At 37.9% G+C, this 20,320-nt stretch overlaps 1 pseudogene; it reads right to left on the reverse strand.

Annotated features, from left to right (window-relative positions):
• Window positions 1-12,428: 12,428 nt before the first annotated feature.
• LOC132620311 (receptor-like protein Cf-9 homolog) lies at window positions 12,429-17,025 on the reverse strand (annotated as a pseudogene).
• Between the last annotated feature and the right edge of the window lie 3,295 nt (window positions 17,026-20,320).

Here is a 20,320-nt window from a genome sequence, read left to right on the forward strand (position 1 = left end):
GTTCTGTTATACTCTTATAGGCTCGTAGTCACGTGTATACGGTTAGATATCTCTGGCCTTGTCGGCCTATATTTTGTACACCTTGTGGTAGCCTTGTCGGCTTATGTACATCTGATGTGGCATAAATGCCAATGATGATTTAAAGATGTGATTGTCCGATGGGACTAGTTTGATGAATGAAAGAAAATGCATGTCTAATTATGTGGCTCACCTAGATGTAATCATAAGTATGAGTCAAGGGGTGCCCGGGTAGGCTAGCACCGGGTGCTCGTCGCGGCCCCCTAGGCGGGTCGTGATAAGATATGAGCCATAATGAAAGTATGAGAAACCACCTGTAATTTGAATAACCCCGAAGGCAGAGAATAACTATGTAAGTAGCCAAAAAGGCAATGACTAGAAATGTAAATATACACCATACCCGGCCCTTTAGTAAGGGACTCGGTGAAATATAAATATATACCGTACTCGGCCCTCTAGTGAGGGACTCGGTGAAGTAATCATATATATACCGTACTCGGCCCTCTAGTGAGGAACTCGGTGTAATAATCATTTATATACCGTACCCGGCCCTCTAGTGAGGGACTCGGTGAAATAATCATATATATACCATCCCCGACCCTCTAGTGAGGGACTCGGTGAACAATGCAATGAAACTGTGCACGAATACATACCCGACCCGGGACTGGGTGAATGATATATTAACAGCATGCACGAGTAGAATATCATGAGCAACCATATGCAAACTATATCATCATCTGAGACTTAATAGAATGATTAGAATGAACCGACACTTGAGAATCAAAGACAACTGTCATGTCAGTACCGCTGAGAACTAGAATTCATTGGAGTCATGTATATTCATCGTTCGCTCGTTTATGCAATTCATGCCAAAAAGAAAGAAGGGATAGCTTTACATATATATAGAAGCAAATGAATGCAAGTGAGACTCACAAGATTATTTCTGAAACTCTTTGAATAACCTGGAAACATAATACCTTCGAATGTCACTATGGATTATAATATCAAAATAGGACTTCAGGAATCATAGACACGTATCAGGACATAATGAAATAGCTTCTGGAAATCAAGAACATTAGCCATTCTATTATTTAAGAATAGAAGCTTCTTTGGAGTTTATACGTTCGTCGTCTGTTTGTTCCATATAGACCATGCCAAAATAAGAAAAGGGAATAGCCTTAACATACCTTGTCGCTTCTCAAGTCTACCCTAACTTAGGTCTCGGGCTTTGCCAATCTACAAACAATACCAAATATGCCAATAATCAAATTAGGATACTCTTTCAAACCAATCCTTAATTACTTAGAAATCTAACGCTATTCGGGCAGCATCTTCCCTAAAAACATAATAATCCTCGCGATTCCAACTTAGCCAAAATATCAATCACCATACCAACAACAATATCAATAAATATATATCCAAATAGAATCAAATCTATTCTTAAATCAACTCCAAAACAGCCCAATATACATTCCTATACCGATACTTGTATACACTTCTTTATTTTCATATATACATAGTATAACAACAAACACAACAGCAACAACTACAGCCAATCCCACGATATTCCAGCATACCAAACAATTCATAATAACCACCAAACAATCCACATGATAACAATAACAATTTATCCGATTTCCCGCAATTAATTTCGTAGTTCCCGTCTCACAATTTAACTATGACCTGGACGAATTTAAATATATCTAGTAGAGGAGAATTCTTACCTTATATTCCAAGAAATAATCTTCTTCCACCTTACTGCACTATGACGAAATCCCGGATTCAACAACGCAACAAATTAAAATAACGAGATGGAAGCGGTGAATGAAACCCGTAACAAATTAAATAACGTTGTTGCTGTAATATGGAAACGTTGCTGCTGCATATATCTCTTATTCTCATGAAGAGAACTAGTGGAAAAGTGTAATCTTTGTGAAACTTTTCAATCAAAGTAATAAGTCAACACCAGCACTCTTTTTTGTGGATTATGGGGCCACTTGTAGCCTTGTAATGAAAACTATATCTTACCAAAAATTGCCACCACTAAAATATGATCCTTAGTCATATATTTCAGCCCACCACGTGTCAAGGACCATTTCCATGCACATCCATGATTTGCTAGTCAATTTAATAATGTCCCGTTAAAATCCAACACTTAATAATTTATCCGCATAATTAGTTTCTTGATCCAAATTCTCCTAAATAACAATCATTTTCAACACACCTCATATATTCATTATCCCAATCATGAAATATGGTACTACTCCATGGCCTCTTTACACAAACACCAAATATTATTCTCAATCACCGTCGTCACACTTGTTAAATCCTAAATTATTTCGGAACTTCATTCCTTGTATACATCGAGTTCTTGATTTTCATGCTTGAATATGACAAAATCCTTCGGGCTCGGGTAAATTTTTTCATGTTGGATGGTTCAATTTCCTAGTTCAAAAATACGGAATATTATAGCTTGGACCGTATCTCATTCAAATAAATTTCGAACATCGACGAAACTTATTTTCTCCGATTGGTTTAGCCTCCAGTCCTTATGACACTTCCTTATCACTGGTTAAACATAGCATAACTACTTATAACCCTAAAATCATCTTGTCTTTGAACTTATGTCGATTCACTTACGAAAACTTCAACATACAAAAGTATAGGATGTAACAGTTTGAATGGGAGTGTAACCGTTGGGTGATGTATTTAAACGTTCCCGACCGTTACGCTCCGAGTTACCGATCGTAACCCAAGGTACGAGCCATAACTCGTGTTACGGTCTACCCAAACGACCCCGTTTTCATGTTTCATTAATGACATAGCAATACAGCCGACGGACCGTAACTCGTGTTACGGTCCGTATTACCTGGCGTAACGGGTGCAAATTTTCCAGTGGTTGCCCAGATTTCTGTCAATGTTATGCTCATGCGTTACGGTCCATAACTCAGATCGTAACACTTGTCCCTCATCCTTCAGTGATTTCTGCCTTTTTTTCACCTTGTTACGCTCCATTATACGAACCGTAACATAAGTTACGGGGCGTAACACGGAGCGTCCTTTCATTGCAAACTTCAGCACTTTTTTCTTTTTTGCCTCTTCTGTCATCAGAATCCTAACACATCAGCAAACACCAAAAACATAAAACAAAACAAAGGAAATACGATATTTAAAGTACTCATAAAGCAGTAAATGTGGGTTGCCTCCCACTGAGCGCTTGGTTTAACATCACGGCTCGACGTGATACCTCAATTTCCAATTCCGGAACTGTATGTCAAATGATACCGATCAACCACTTTACCATCATCAATGCACCAATGATAGTGTTTCACTCTTTGTGCATTCACTTTAAAAGTCCGAGTGCCATCCTCGGTTTTCACCTCAATGACACTTCCATTTGAGGAAACACTTACAATTTCAAACGGACCGGACCATCGAGACTTTAGCTTGCCCGGAAAGAACTTTAGGCGCGAATTGTACAACAGGACCAAGTCCTTTGGCTGAAAATCCCTTTTTAGGATCTTCGAGTCATGATAGTATTTCATCTTTTCCTTGTACAATGTTGCACTTTCATAGGAATTGTACCTAAATTCATCCATCTCGCTGATTTGAAACAACCTCAGCTTGGTTTCTTTATGCCAATCTATGTTCAGCTTTCTGTAGTCCATACAAACTCTCCAACCGGTTACAGTTCTTGTAGGAATCAACTCATTTTTAGAATTAGGGACAACAGTGATGCCCCCTTTATTTGGCACACATTGGACTGGACTTACCTAAGGACTGTTGGCAATGGGGTAAACCACCCCAGCATCTAGCCACTTAATAATCTCTTTCTATACCACCTCTTGCATCGGTGGATTCAATCTTCTCTGATGCTCAAAACTTGGTGAACTTTACTCTTCCAATTGAATTCGGTGCTTACAAACTCCGGAGGGAATCCCCCAGATGTCTTTAATAGTCCAACCCAAAGCTCTCAAATGTTTTCTCAAAAATGCGATAAGTCTTTGAGTTTGGCCCTCATTCAGAAGTGATGACACAATAACTGGAAGAGTAACATCTGCTCCAAGAAACTCATATCTAAGATGGGATGGAAGTTGCTTGAGCTCCAACTTCGGTGGCTGAATAATTGAAGGTTTTACTGGAGGAGTTGTTCGCTTCTCAAGATCAAGAGACAATTTCTTGGGCTCATAAGAGTAAGACCCCAGACCGGTGAGTGAGTTCACCGTCTCAATATATCCCTCCATTTCTTCTGCATCAAAATTGACCAAAATGGCCGATAATGCTTCACCCAAGCATTCTTCTTCCATCTTGAATTCTATCGCTTCATCCACCACATCAAAAGAATTAATGACTGAAATACTTTGATAAAGACTAGTCAATTTCATACCCTTGCTGGTATGAAAAGTCACCTCCTCATCGTTAACTCGAAACATGATTTCATTTTTTTCTGAATCCATAAGAGCCCTTCCTGTAGCAAGAAAAGGACTCCCCAGAATAATAGAAATTTCTTGATCAACAGCACAGTCAAGAATTACGAAATCTGCCGGCAGTAGGAATTCCCCAATTTGAACAAGAACATCATCAACCACCCCAACTGGCCTTTTGATCGATCTGTCAGCCATCTGCAACCTCATAGTAGTGGGCCTTGGCATCCCCAATCCTGATATCTTGAAAATCTCAAGGGCAATAAGATTTATGTTGGCCCCATTATCACACAACGCCTTGGCAAAATCCTGCTGCCTTATAGTGCATGGAATGGTGAATGCTCCAGGATCTTCCCTTTTTTGCACTGTGGTTTTGGAAATAATAGCACTGACACGATGAATGATACCCACAGTGTCGTGTTTCAATGGCTTCTTCTTCTTTGTTAGGAGATCCTTCAAATACTTAGCAAACCCAGGCATTTCTTGGACAGCGTCCATGAAAGGAATGTTCATCGTCAACTGCTTAAGTTGATCATAAAATCCCAAACACTTGTCATCTTTTGTTTTTCTCACTAGCCTTTGAGGAAAAGGCGGTGAAGATTTAAACAATTGAGTCAAAGGGCGTAAAGCGCCAGAAACCTTTGCCTTCCCATTTTCATGTTTTTCTCCTTGTGCCTTAATATTTTCAAGCTTTTGTTCCTCTTCAACTATAATAGGGACTTCCTCCTCTATTTCTTCCTCCACAATAACATCAGACACATCAGGTTGTGCCTCTTCTTCAACAATTGGCTCAAGTTCAATCACCTTTTTATCAGCACCTTGAAGTATTTTTCCACTTCGGGTGCTAATAGCAGCTACATGATCCATAGAGTTCACCCTATTACCCTTCGGATTTAGAACTGTATCACTTGGTATTTGTCCACGTTGAGGTGTATGTACTTCTCTGGAAAGGTATCTGAATTGCGATTCAAGCTTCTGAATGGCAGCTGAATGTGATAGTTGAACCTAAGACATTCCCTTTATTGTACTTTCAATTCTGTCCTAGTTCATTAGCATTTTCTGCATCATACTGTTCAGCTCCGCAGAGTCATTAGTAGCATTGCTAGCAAAGTTGCTAGCTAAATTGTCTCTCCACTGTTGGGAACTTAATGCTTGCCCCCTTGGTGGAATGTAGGGGTTAGAGTTTTTGTTGCCATAATTGTTCTTATTGTAATTCCCTTGATTTGGATTTCCCTGATTATTTCTGCTATAATTGTTCCCTTGCAATTGGTGTTGAGGTTTCTGCCATGGGTGATGGCCCGGACCTTAATAATTTTTCCTCTGATAACCCCCTTGGGAGTTGTTGACATAATTAGCATCTTCATAATATTGCTGCCCATATTGGTACATCCCCTCAGGGACTTGATACATCCACTGTGGATGAGGTGGTAACTCCTCAACAACATTTACCCCCTGTGCATTCTTTTCTGCCAACTTCTTTGATAATAGATCCACCGTGGTTTGCAATTGAGCAAAGGCATGATCTCTCTCGTGGTTTTATTTTGCAACAGCATCTAGTGATGGACTACCATAAGAGAGACTCTGACTATCAGTTGAATGCCAAGCTTGATTGTGGGTGGTGAGTTTATCAAGAAAACGGGTGATGTTGACAAATGACTTGTCCATGAAACATCCTCCTGCGGCAATATTGACAGCAATCTGATTCATTGTATCTAAGCCCCTGTAGAATTTCTCGGTGAGAATAGCATCCGAAAACCCGTGAGTTGGAGATTGAGCTAGATAGTACTTGAACCATGCCGAATATAATTGTTTCCCCGGGAGCTGTTTGAACTCAAAGATCTTATCTCGAAGTTCAGCCTTTTTGCTCGGTGGGAACCATTTCTTCAGAACTGTATTGGCTAGCACGCTCCAGGTATAAATAGAATTGTTGGGAAGCTTTTCATACCATTCCCTTCCTTGTCCAGCCAAGGAATATTTGAAGACCCTTAACCAAAATGCATCAGCAGAAACAACACCTTGAGATTGTTGAGCACATACGTGCAGGAAGTTCTTCAAATGTCGGAGTGGACAGTCCTCCAAAGAATTTTGGAAATAACCTTCAAGTTTTAGCAGCTGATAGATAGGACTATCAATTTTGAAAGTAGCATTTCCATTCCTAGGAGGGACCACAATAGAAGCATAATCAGCTTCATTGATGAATTCCGCAAATATATTCTCATCTTCCTCCTCTTTTTGTGCAGGTGGGTTCACTTGGAGCCCACCTTGGTTTCCTTGATTTCGATTATGTCTTCCTGCCATGTTCACCTGGTTCACCAAAACAGCAAACAAGTTGTGATGGAATAGAAAAAGTTTTAAAGAAAAGTACACAACAATCAGTAATTTCAAAACCGTATTCCCCGGCAGCGGCGCCAAAATTTGATACGCTCAAATTACACCTATAAGCGGCGAAAAGCGGTCGTTGTCAAATATAATAACCCAAAAAACGTTGGGGTCGAATCCCACAGGGAATATGGAGAGAAAAGGGTACTAATTATATGTGATACTAGACTTTAAAGGCTTTAATCCTATTCCGAATAGTTTGAAATATTTGTTGTGTAATGTAAACGAATACTTTGACTTGAATTGTAATTAAGGCGAGAGAGAGACTAAGGTTGTGTTCCCAGCTTTGATTAGATATTATGCTTCAGGTTTCAATATGATATACTTCTAATTGTTGTTCTAAAAGTATGCACTCAATCTATTAAGGACTTCCTAATGTTTCCCAACAGTTAGACCGTATTTCCTCTTTATGATTTTTCCAAATGCGAAAGAGTTGAACTCAAAGAGCGACAAATAATGTCAATTAGACTTGTTCTTATTCGTAAGTTAGTCTATTAAACGAGGGTTAACGCCCCGAGTCATTGTTATTAAATCTTACCAATGCTAACTCTCTTTCCCAAGAAAAGTTAGTCTAATGGCTTAGGTTAATGCTTGCAATCATTACCCAACGCTAAATCACAAAGATAGAATAAATACCAACAACCATTATGCATATATCAATAGTAGAAACCCATTCACATAATACCCATTATGGGGTCCACAACCTTAGAACTAAAATTAGCTAATCATCACTTTGGTTAACAAAGAAAGCTTAAACGTTAACATAATGTACTTACACTACTAATACAATGTGGAATAAGGGTGGAGTTTATGCTATAAATTCTCCAACCACTTCACAAATATCTAAGGCTTAAAGTTAATGCTCCCAAAAGATCAGAAAATCCTTGTTAAAAACCTAACTTTAAGTATTTATAGGGCCAAAATTTGCGCCAACGTTCTGGACAAAAACACCCTTCACGGCATCATTACGGACCGTAACACAGGTTACGGTCCGTCCTTCGGTTCCATCCTTTGTCAGCTTGATACTAGGTCAACCGTTACGGCTTCTTGTGACGGACCGTAACACAGGTTACGGTCCGTATCTTCTAGCGGATCATGGCTTCAGTGCTCAGTGGCCAATGTGTTACGCCATGACGTTACGCCCCGTAACCTGCGTTACGAACCGTTCTTCTGGGCGTAACATGTGGCAATACTTAGGCTTCTCACTGGAAATTTCGTTTAGATTACGGTACATGTTACGGCCCGCAACATGAGTTACGAACCGTCCTTTTGAGCGGCACGTATCTGGATCTTCCTCTAGGGGTACGGATCACGTTACGGTCTGTAACTCGAGTTACAGACCGTCCTTTTGCTCCAAGTTGTCCGTTTTTCAGCATTTCTTATCATTTCCGTTCCTTAGTCAACCAACCCTACAAAACACCAAAATAACATAAGAAACGATGTAAAAACACTTAAAAACAAGCAACACTTCTAGTGAAAAAGACAAAATGTGCCGAAATTCATGGCACATCACAGCCTCGATCCCTGTCCTCATCGAGGCTAGAGAAGGAAGCCTTCTATGCTCATCGCGTGAGCTTAATCATGCCACCCCAAAATACTCGGGGACTATACAATCGGAGAAGGTGGTTGATCGTGAAAGGTTCTTCCACGTTATTCGCAAAGTAACGGAGGAGTGTGAAAATCCTCCCAAACGAGGGGTGGACCTGATCGAGACAGATCTCGTACCTCTTGCAAAAGTCTAAGACCACCGTGTCGAGTGAACCAAATGTGAAGGGGTATGTGTAAACACTCAGGTACCCCTACACATGGGTCGTGATGGCTTCCTCGCAATCGGGGATAAGACCTCTTTGCCTTCCCAACCGCAGTCCTTTTTTACCTGCTCGAGTTTATTAGGGTGGATCATGCATACGTAGTTCGATATTTCAATACCCCAATACCCTTGCTGTGAAGGCCTCTCGGCCTTAAAATCCTTGGTCATGACGTAATCAGATGGGACATAATCTGACAGTTTCGATTTTGATTTTGGAGCCGAGGAAGACTCACCTGTTTTGGCTTTCGAAGTTTGAACCGTTGTTCTGAAAATAACAAGGTTTGAAAGTTTGATATGAAGATTTGAAGATCTGTGTAGATTTTTTGAAGATATAAAGGTTTGAAGGTGAATGTATGAATGTTTGGGTATTCAAAGGCACGATGGTAATTTTGGAGAGTGAAAGTTCTGAAGGTAAAAAATGAAAGGGAAGGTCTAACTTTTATATGGAGAGGCCGAGGCAGTCGTCATTCCATAGCTGTCGGTTAACCTAACCGGGATATGACGTGTGGCTTATGTCAGAACGATGTGACTGATGATACGTTTGATCTTATCAACTTATATGAAACTTCCAGGGGAAGGAACCGGATCTATTTCCACTTCCCATCGTTTCGAGCTATCTACGCACCGAGAAATGGGGAGACTATTAACAATTTAGGTTTTTAGCCTTTGATTTTATACTTCGGATTTTGGGCCCTCCAGATACATCACGGTAACCAAACATATCAATGTAAAAGAAATGGTCATACAAAGATGATACTTTTGAAGAAAGCTCAAACGGAGGGTAGAAGCCAACTGCACTCGATAAAAGCTGGTAAAAAGCCTATCCACAAGTTCTACTAATTTTGTTTATATAACGAATTTCCGATTTCCTCGGTTACATCAGTTCCACAAGACACAAAGTCCTAACTTATGATCCTAAACTAGAAACAGAAAGTAATCCTAAACCGGTATAGTGAATCGAAGGTTGAGAACTTCGGCCTATACCCTCGGGTACTAATATAATATTAAGCATCAACAAAATGGTCCTGGGATTATCCTCGGGAGCAGCCAAACCGGGGATGTTTTTTTCCTGTAGATCCTCCTTATCAAGAACAATCACCAGAAGTGGTCCATCACTAGGTATTTCTCGTCGAGTCTCCAAGAGACAACGCGATTTGACCCGAGAGCCTATCCCTGAGGGAACGGTCGAGATGCTTGCAGAGACTCTCCGACTGGATGCTTTCACCGATGCAAACATAGTCTTTCTTCCCTCAATGATATCCTTTACATCCTCTTAGACGATGTTCTTCCCTTTTGAAGACCTTTTCATTGGGAGCCCTGAAAACCGAAGACTCGAAGTTAGAATATAGAACGGAAAAACCGCCTAAGGAATTCAACGAATAGATTAAGCATTACCGTGGTTCCTTCCTTTCCACCCTTCGGGTGCCATGCTCCTCGAAGAATGGCCCATATCATAAGAGGCGCTTAAAAGTGTAACCACCCATTCGAAGATAGTCATTACAAGCTCAGGTTCAACCGGATTCTGGGTAGGATTCCATGTTTCTGGGAAGTCTACGGACAGGGAGCGGTGAAGTTAGTCCGTCCGAATCATCACGAACCGATGTAGCCATCCCCTATCATAGTCATCTTTCAGATCTATGAGACCTCGAGTTCCGCAGGGGAGCAAATGAACTATACCTCCTCGGATTACCCGGGGTAGATAAATGTGGACCAGATAGTTGAGGGTAAAAGAAACCCCAGCTATGTTGGCTAAAATTTCGAGGCAATACACGAGCCCCCAAATCTGTGGAGCAATTTGGCCAATACAAACGGGGTATCGACGACAGAAGTCCTCAATCACTTGAGGAATGGGAAGAGAAAACCCAATGTCAAAGAGGTAGGTATAGATCACCAAATAACCGACAACATGATGATTGAACCTTACCTCACTTTCAACAGGGTAGAGGTCGACATACGCACTGTGGTTACAATCATTCCGAACTATGGGGATGGTAGCATCATCAATAAAAGATTCGAATTTCTCCACAGAATCAAGATGAGAAGATATTTTACAATCGTTCGCATATTTGAAACTGGCAGGAAGAATGTCCGCAGCAAGGAACTCCAACTCCTCCTCAGGGTTGGTCGCTCCCATCGCTGACAAGGGCGGCGACGAAGAATGGTCCGCACTTTGAGTTAGAAACAGTAGAGAAGTCATGAATAAGAATAAAGCGTAATGTCAAGCGATGAAAAATAATGGTTTAAGAAAGGTTCAAGACTCGGAAGAGAACGTACAACTTGGCAGTTACAAGCAAAGGTTTTTTAAAAGATGAGGTTTAGGGTTTAGGTTCAAAGTGCATGGAAAGAGGGAAGTATATGGGCTTTCTATAATGGGGAGTACAAAAAGTTTTGAAGTATTTAAGAGTTCTGACAAGGGGCGGATTCTCAAGACTGATTAGGCGGCTGTAGTAATTATGAGCTGACATCGGGTAGAGTGCAAGGATTTGATGGGAATGTCTTTTCCAAAGCGGCTAGGTATGGCCTACTAGGCTTTATCCGGATTCATTTCCCGAAGTTAATACTTCCGTCCGAAAAATAGGGGGACTATCTGTATACGGGTGAGATCAAGGTCAAACTTACCCTCGATTTCCCGTTATGTTATGTAATGATTTGGCCCCTTATATGGGATTGAAAAGGTTCCAACTGGGGGTCCCGTAGTCGAGACTTCAACATGGTCGAGGGAAAATATCAACATTGATTCAACCGAGCCTGGAGGTGGTTGAGTTTATCGAGTATCGATCTTGACCGAGCATAGCCCGAATAGACTAAGAGCACCGAGATGGAATAAGAAGTAGTTGAGTAGATAAACATGGAGGCCTTAATAACTGCCACCGACCGGATATCTCGGCACCTTTTTAGGTCGGTTACTCAACTGAAAAACGTGTTGTTATCTAGAATTGTAAAAGGATAGGACTCCCCTACTATATAAAGAGGAGCACCCCCTAATTTTTCAGACTACCTTTTGACGCGTAAGAAAACTCTAAGAAATTGTACTCAAATTCTAAGCTATTGTTCTACATTTTCTTTAAGTGTTCATCAATTGTTCATCAATATTTGGCACGACTCGAGCCCGGTTCCAATAACCCGAGCTCGGTTCTGTTACTCTTTATCAAGGACAAGGTTCTTTATTTCTTTTGTTTTATCACTAACTTATTTCCATATCGGTATTCGTTGTTATTTCATCATATGTATTAAATTAAATCACGTATCCTTTGCACCGAGTATAAATTCAATTGTTGCCTGCTTTAAGGGTAAACAACATTCTCCTACATTCATCAAAACAAGATGAGGGTACCAAATCTATTTTCAAAAGTGTTGGTGCTAAGTACATCCTTCACACCGTTGTTGGTGCTGGTGTTTGGGTCGGATATGATAAGCTTCAGATGTTCCTTTATCGAACAAAATATGGCTTTGGTGGTGTCTAATTCTAACCATAGCATCCTTTTAGGATTAGATGTTGATTAAAATCCTTTTGCAGCTCAATGTGAGAATTCTTTTCAAAAGACGTTTTACGTTTTCCCTCTTTTTTATTTTTAAATAATTTGACACTTTAGAGAGGGCTAGAATCTGAAAAGTGGAAACCCCTCCACCCTGAAGGGTACCAAATCTCTTTTTACTATTTTGCTCATGTGATTGATTTTTCTTTGTCATTGTTTGGAAGTCCCTCTTAGATTCTTTGAAGTGAGTATTATGGATCTTTATATCTTGTTTCCAATCAACAGAAACACTTTTGAGTTGGTACAGAAGAAACAAGAAAAGAACAGCCAGAATTTGATATTGCTTTGAAATGATTCACAAAAGACACCATCCATGTTCAAATAAGGGTATTTATGTGAGCGAAGCAAATATGGTATGAAATTAGGAGTTAAATAGCTTGGAGCCATTGTCTTCCTTTTGGAGTAATGTAATGAGACATTCCATCCTGAAACTATGAACTCAGAAAATATATCAAGCTAATAAAACTCAAATAGATTAATATAAACATTATCAAGTCACGAACAAAAAAAAAACAATGCAAAAGACATACATGAAAGTAAAGCTTAAAACGTGAACACAGGAAGAACCAAATCCATTATGCCAACGTCTTCTTATTCCTGGCATTTGAAAATAAGATAGTGAGTCAAACATTTATAAATTATTTTCCAATGTAGATAATTATATAGCTGGACCATGCTAAAATAAAATTATACAATGGTCTCCACTTGAAATTCATGTTATATATAGTTGAGTTTTTACTACCATAAAACATCAACTAACTGGATGAGTTGTTGTATTACAAAAGTATGAGAACTAAAATATACTGTTAAGTAAACTAAACGATCAGAGTATGCTTAACATGAATACCTGAAATTATGAAATCAATTTTTACTTGATCGGTAACTTGTCTAGAAGCGATTATTTCTTCTTCTGCACTACCTCTAACCTTGTTGTTTCTTTCCCGTTCGCATGATAATTTTATGTTCCAGTCCTTCAGTGAATGTTGCAAGCCATTTCGGATTTTCAGTTGACTTCACCAAAGATATTATGACTATTCCAATACATATTCAACTTCCATAGCCCATAAGAACCGCTTTCCAAAAATAATTGAGAAATTCATAATTTCTTTTTTGATCATCTAGCGTAGATACGGGATAATGTGTCTCTGATGCCCTATCATTGCCACAACCTTTTGAAACTGGAAGTCCACGTAAACCATCATTAACTGCATAAGAATTATTCTGAAATGTAGAAAATTAAGGCCCTTCAGGGATGCATCCTTCAAGATGATTGCCAGAGAGATTTAAATTTGCAAGAGATGTAAGAGAAACAAGTTGTTCTGGTATCTCTCCTACAAGATGGTTAACTGATAAGTCCAATGACTCAACCGAAGATAAACTTCTAAGTGATGGTGTTATATGACCTTGCAATCCATTATGAGATAAATTTAACACCCGAAGTGCAATAAGATCTCTCATAATACTTGGAATATATCCTTCAAATTTGTTATTTGGAAGATCAATGGCGGTGTAAACGGTCAAAATTCTGACAAGTTCAATCTCAGGTCTGTTGGTTGCAACTGTAATAGAATCATGATAGTATCCATTTCTAAGATATCTTGGTGCATCCATTGTGTGATTAATTGTCCTCATGGCTCTCAGAAGTTGAAACAGACTTGTCGACAAATTTCCCTTGAAGGCATTGCAAGAGACATCTAAAATTCGAAACTTAGGAAACAAGTTCTTCATCGTTGATGTTATGATGGGTCCATTCAATTTATTTGATCTCAGACTTAAAACTTTCATCTCTAGGAGAGTCCCCAACCACACGGGGAAAGTGTCATGGATGTGACTAGCTCCTAAATCAATAACTTGCAACCTTTTGCAATTGGCCAAAGATCGGGGAATTTTCCCGTCTAGTTCATTACCATGCAAGTTAAAGCTTCTTAGTGAACCTCCACAATAAAAATTGTTGGAAGAGTCCCAGAAAGACTGTTGTGTTGCATATCCAAAACCTCAAGATGACCACTCATGTTGCCAAAACATTGCGGAATCGCTCCCTTCAAATTGATTCTAGCCAAATCTAGAATTCGTAATAATGTTAAATTACAAATAGATGAAGAGATCTCTCCGCTGAGATTATTATATGATACTGCCAAATACTGGAGGCCGCTTAAATTGCCCTAACATTGGAAAATTTCTCCCTTAAAGTTATTTCTCGCCAAATACAATGTTTTTAGTGATGTCAAATTACAAACAAATTAAGGAATATCTTCAGTGAAATTGTTGACATCGAGAAGTAGACTTTGCAAGCTTCTCAAATTGCCAAAGGAAGTGGGAATTGAACCAGTAAATTGATTATTGGTTAATTCCAGACCATTGAGGTTTTACAGAATCCCTAACTCACTAGGAATGGGACCAGAAAGTTGGTTATCATGAAGATACAAAAGGGACAAGGTTTTCAAAAACCCCAATGAAGAAGGAATATAACCACTAAGAAAGTTATTACCCAAAGATATCTTAGTAAGAGACCCGAGGTAACATATTTCTTTAGGAATAGAGCTAGAGAGGTGATTCTCATGAAGATACAAAAGGGACAAGTTGTTCAAATTCCCCAACATTGTTTTAAAAGGCAGTGTCAGGACTCGGCCCGGGGCTCGCCTCGGGGCAGGGCAGTGGCAAAACGCTCTGGGGCTTAGTTCCTATGAGGCTTACACCCTAAGCGCCCAACCGTACGCCCTAAACACGCCTAACTCCCAACGCCTAGGGCTCGCCTAACAGTTCTTACACAAATTATATTTTAAATTCCTTAATTAAAATCATTCACCCTCATAATTGTTAAACAAAATAATGATACTTAATAGTTTTTCATCTATAGAAATAGAAGATTGGGTGTAACTCATATACCAAGTCGTAGTATTGGATATTTACTATTTGAGAACGTCGTGAGGGTGAATATCACTTAATTTTAAAAAAAAAAACACATAGCGGAATTGTACATTTTCACTTGTCATTGGTCATAAGTCCTATGTATCAGAATTATCATATAATTTTATTTTTTGTTCATGAAGAAGTTTTGTTTTAATTGTAATATTGATAAATTTTATTGATTATTTGCTTATAGGGAGATAAAATGAATAGTATGATAGTAATAGTGTTTTAAGAAACTATGTTTTTTTCCGTGTTTGAAAGTTAAAATGTTAGAATTGATTTGCATTTCATAATAGCTTTTATTTCATTGTATTGTTTATACTTGTAAAATTATGTTATATATAATTACAAGTTATAAGTGGTGTATAATGGATTGCTTTGATCATTTTTTTGTTGAGGATCACGCGCGCGCGCGCGCGCACGCGCACACACACACATACACACACACACACACACACACACACACACACACACACACACACATATATATATATATATATATATATCCACTAAGAATGTTGGTACCCAAAGATATCTTAGTAAGAGACCTAAGGTAACTATTTCCTTAGTAATGGAGCCAGAAAGTTGATTCTCATGAAGATACAAAAGGGACAAGTTGTTTAAATTCCCAAATGAAGAAGGAATAGAACCACTAAGAAAGTTATTACCCAAATAGAGCTTAGTAAGAGACCTGAGGTAACCTATTTCTTCAAGAATTGAGCCAGAAAGGTGATTCTCAAAAATATACAATAAAGACACCTTGGTCAAATTCTCCAATGAAGAAGGAATAGAACCATTAAGAAAGTTGGTACCCAAAGCTATCTTAGTAAGAGACGAGAGGTAACCTATTTCTTTATGAATGAAACCAGAAAGGTGATTCTCAAAAAGATACGATAAAGACAACTTGGCCAAATTCCTCACTGAAGCAGGAATAGAACCATTAAGAAAGTTAATGTTCACCTTTAGCTCAGTAAGAGACCTTAGGGAACCTATTTCTTCAGGAATGGAGCCAGAGATTTGATTATCATGAAGATAGAAAAGGGACAAGTTGTTCAAATTCCCCAATGAAGAAGGAATATAACCACTAAGAAAGCTAGTACCCAAAGATATCTCAGTAAGAGAACTGAGGTAACCTATTTCTTTATGAATAGAGCCAGAAAGGTGATTCTTATGAAGATACAAAAGGGACAAGTTGGTCAAATTCCCTGGTCAAATTCCCCCAATGAAGAAGGAATATAACCACTAAGAAAGTTAGTATTCAAATGTATCTTAGTAAGATACCTAAGGTAACCTATTTCTTCAGGAATGGAGCCAGAAAGTTGATTCTCTTGAAGATACAAAAAGGACAAGTTGTTCAAATTCCCCAATGAAGAAGGAATAGAACCACTAAGAAAGTTGGTACCCAAAGATAGCTTAGTAAGAGACTTTAGGTTACTTATTTCTTCTGGAATGGAACCATTTAAATGATTGTCAAATATGCGGAGAGTTTGAAGCTTGGCTAGTGAGCAGATTTGTGGTGGGATTGTTCCTGAAATCTGATTGATGCGCAAGTCAAGATAGACAAGATTAGTGAGATTACCAATTTCAGGTGGGATGGTGCCAGAGAGATTATTCATGCTAAGTCCAATATATTCAAGAAAAGGGAGAGATGAAAGTGGAAAAACATAGAGTGTACCAATGACACTAGCTTCTGCAATATTCAACCTGTTCACTCTCTTATTAAACCATGTAACTCCATGTCAGTCCTTGCATGCATTAGAACTTAGTTTCCATGAAGCCAATAAGGAATTGTTCTGGTTTTGGAAAGTTTCTTTCCATTTGAGGAGCGCAGTTGCTTCCTCAGTGGAAGCAAAAGTAATTGTAAAGAGAATGACAAACTGAATTAGAGAAAATATTTTGGGAACCATCATCAAATGTTTGCTAAACAATTTTGAGTTGATTTTTTTTATTCTTGATGAACTTGTGCAGGGGTACACTTTTTATATTGTAGTAAATCAGTACAAGACTTGCGTGTAAAATACGGTGTGCAATCAGAACGACTTGGAAGTCAATGAGTCTTTGTCTCACTCTCCGGGGAAAGTAATTAAAGACCAAGAAATTATTAAAATGTGTTTGGCGATTAGTTTTCAATTGGTCAAGCTTAAATAAAGTTGTGGAAATCTCATTTTGTCTTAGTAAGAAATGATACAGACATATCCAAGAAATGATACAGACATATTTTGGTCCTCAATTCTCATCTCTAAATTAGTGGATCATATCCAGCCATTCTCGGTCAATAAGCCCGAGTAAATTTCTAGACTGCATTATTTTCTCCAACATACTTTATACTAGCTGAATTCATATAGCTAACATCAATTTACTTGGAATTGAGATGCAATTGTTATTCTTATGTACTACTCTCGAGCTGTTTGTCCTATATATCTTACATTTTAAGTCATAAGTCCTAATCCAAGTCCTTCCTGAACGAGTCTTGCGGTGGAAACTTCAAATGAAAGCTATTTAACACAAGTCACTTTCACTTTAAATTTTAATTTTGACGTGACAACTCACTAGTTGAACGTATTCTTTACTCTAATTTCCATGGATCATACGTTCGTTAAATATTCATTTTGATGCGACTACTCACTAGTTGAACGTATTCTTTACTCTAATTGCCATGGATCAAAAAAAAAAATTAAAAAAAAAATAAAGAGGGAGACAAAAACAGAATAATCACGAAACAAAAACAGACAGTGTTTTCGTCCAGACCCCATGACATATTTCTTATTCCAATGTAATTGATGGAACACTTATTTTCTTTTTCTCTTTTTGGTGAAAAAATAATAGAGATTAAATTTCCGTTATGAAACTTCATTTGTATGTGATTACTGAAAAAAGAAGTTGAACACCCTGTAGAATTAAGAATTTTCAGTTTGTTGGTTATCCCCTTGTTCAAAATAAAATTCGGACACAACAATTATAAAGATTGTAATACAAAGTTTATAATTATGAATATTTAAAAATAATGATGAGTTTATAAACCCTCAAGTAGTGATAGTGCAATTTTTCAATTGAGTTTCTTTTTATAGCTTCGTTGAGCTCAAAAATGATTACTCTGCAAATATGTTGTTTCTTCTTCTTGTTTTTCTTTTTTCATGATGGTGTTGTTCGAATCATTTTGGGCCCAGAGGCGAATTCAGGATTTGAAGTTTGTGGGTCCCATTAATAATCTCAAACTAATTTACAATGATAGCTGGGTTGACAATCAAATATTTATAAACGGAAAAGGGTGTAAATACTCTTGAATTATTAGGATTGGTATCAAAATGCCCTCCATCCACCTTTGAGCCCCCAAATACCCTTCTCGTTAACCTATTGGGTCTATTTTTCCCTTGTTTTTAACGGACCATTTCATTTATTATGTGGAAGCCTCTTATTGGATAGCCATATAATTAACTAAAACTAATTAATTCTCAACCCATTTAACCCGATCCACCAACCAAACCCTGACTCGTCCCAAATAAATCCCTAACAAACCAAATTAAAAAAACCCTCTAATCCATTTCATTACAAATCATAATAAGGAAAAATTAACTCGCATTAAGTGTTTAAATGGAAAAAATCTGATGTTAAGTTTTTATTGAGCATATTTGTGATGCAATTTAGTTGAATACTGCAAAAAAAAAAAAAATACTGGTTTAATCTCATGAAACCTCCATAAAACTTGGACATTCATTGATGAACATTGACCTCAATTCGAAAATTTAATTTTGAGATTTGTTGGCGATTTGAACTTGATATGTTGGAATTTGGTTCTTAAGCTCAAGCATGATTGAGTATACTTGGAAAACAAATCCATTAAGGAAGTGAACTAAAGCCGCCATTGAAGGAGCTTTTCAAAGCTTGCTTTGAATTTCTAAATTTGGGTGTTTAAATCAATTGGGTGATACTATTTTTAAAGTTTGTAGCATGAATAACCATCGAATTAGGGCTTAGAACCTTAAGAAAGAAGCAGAAAACTCCATGGAAGTCATTAATGAAGCTTGAAGCTTCAAGTTAGAAGATGACATGGTGGTGATAGAGATTTTCTCACACGGGCCGAGTCAAAATACGGATCATGGATGGGTTTTTTTTAATTTGGGGAGGGTTTAAATTTGGGCCAATCAGATCTGACCACGTAATAAATAAATATTTAATTATTTTTGTAACATGACCGTTAAAAATAAGAGCAAAGTAGACCCAATAGGTTAACGGCAGGGGTATTTGGGGCCTCAAATGTGGATGGAGGGCATTTTCGTACCAATTCTATAGTTCAAGGGCATTTTAGGCCCTTTTCCAATTTATAAAATGTCAATGGAATTTTTAGTACATATACAGGGTATAAGCAAAAGTTACTAAATTCCGAGAAAGCAGTACATAAAGCTTTGAATTTGCCCCTGCTCGTGCATGAACATTGGACTATTTCAAGGAGTATCAATGTTTTTGTTGCTTCTCTTAATTCTTTTTCATGTATGTTCATACTCCCAACAATCTCCCCCTCGAACTAAGTTCAATCCGGGCCATTTTCATAAGTTCTAAATATATGGGTCCAAATTTTAATGTTAGTTGATGATTTAGTGATTTACACACACAAACACAAACATATATATATATATATATATATATATATATATATATATATATATTAAATTCAGTTAAACCGGTTGCTTTTGAGTTGCATCCGCTTTTAACATCTTGCATAAAGATTTTTCAAGTCCTTGCACAAGTTGCCGTAGAATTTCAAGTGAAAGATACTCAACACGCAAATCCCTTTCACTTTAATTTTTCATTTAGATGTGACTACTCAACCAATTAAATCTATCTAACTTGTTTCCAACGGCAAATACTAAAAAGACTTCTAGTTAACGAGATCATTCAAGAGGCAATCACATCAAAGAAGATAAAACAATGTTTATTGGTGTCATCATGTTTATTTGTGTCATCATAGGGTGAACAAATAGGATTTTGTATTGTACTAATTAAAAATTTAACCTCGTTAAGAAAAATAATTGTTTTGCAAGAAGTGGAGAAAAATTATGACGGGTCACGTAGATTATGTACTCCCTCCGTTCCAATTTATATGATACATTTTGCTTTTCGATACTCAATTTTGACTAAGCCTTGGCTAAATTTTTTAACCTTTTGTGAGTTTTACCTTTAGAAATTTTATCTACCCAATATGTTGTAGTTCTTTCAAATTTTAATGTTAGTTGATACTTTAGTGG

This window comes from Lycium barbarum, chromosome 11 (assembly GCF_019175385.1).
Source record: "Lycium barbarum isolate Lr01 chromosome 11, ASM1917538v2, whole genome shotgun sequence".
Lineage (NCBI taxonomy): Eukaryota > Viridiplantae > Streptophyta > Magnoliopsida > Solanales > Solanaceae > Lycium > Lycium barbarum.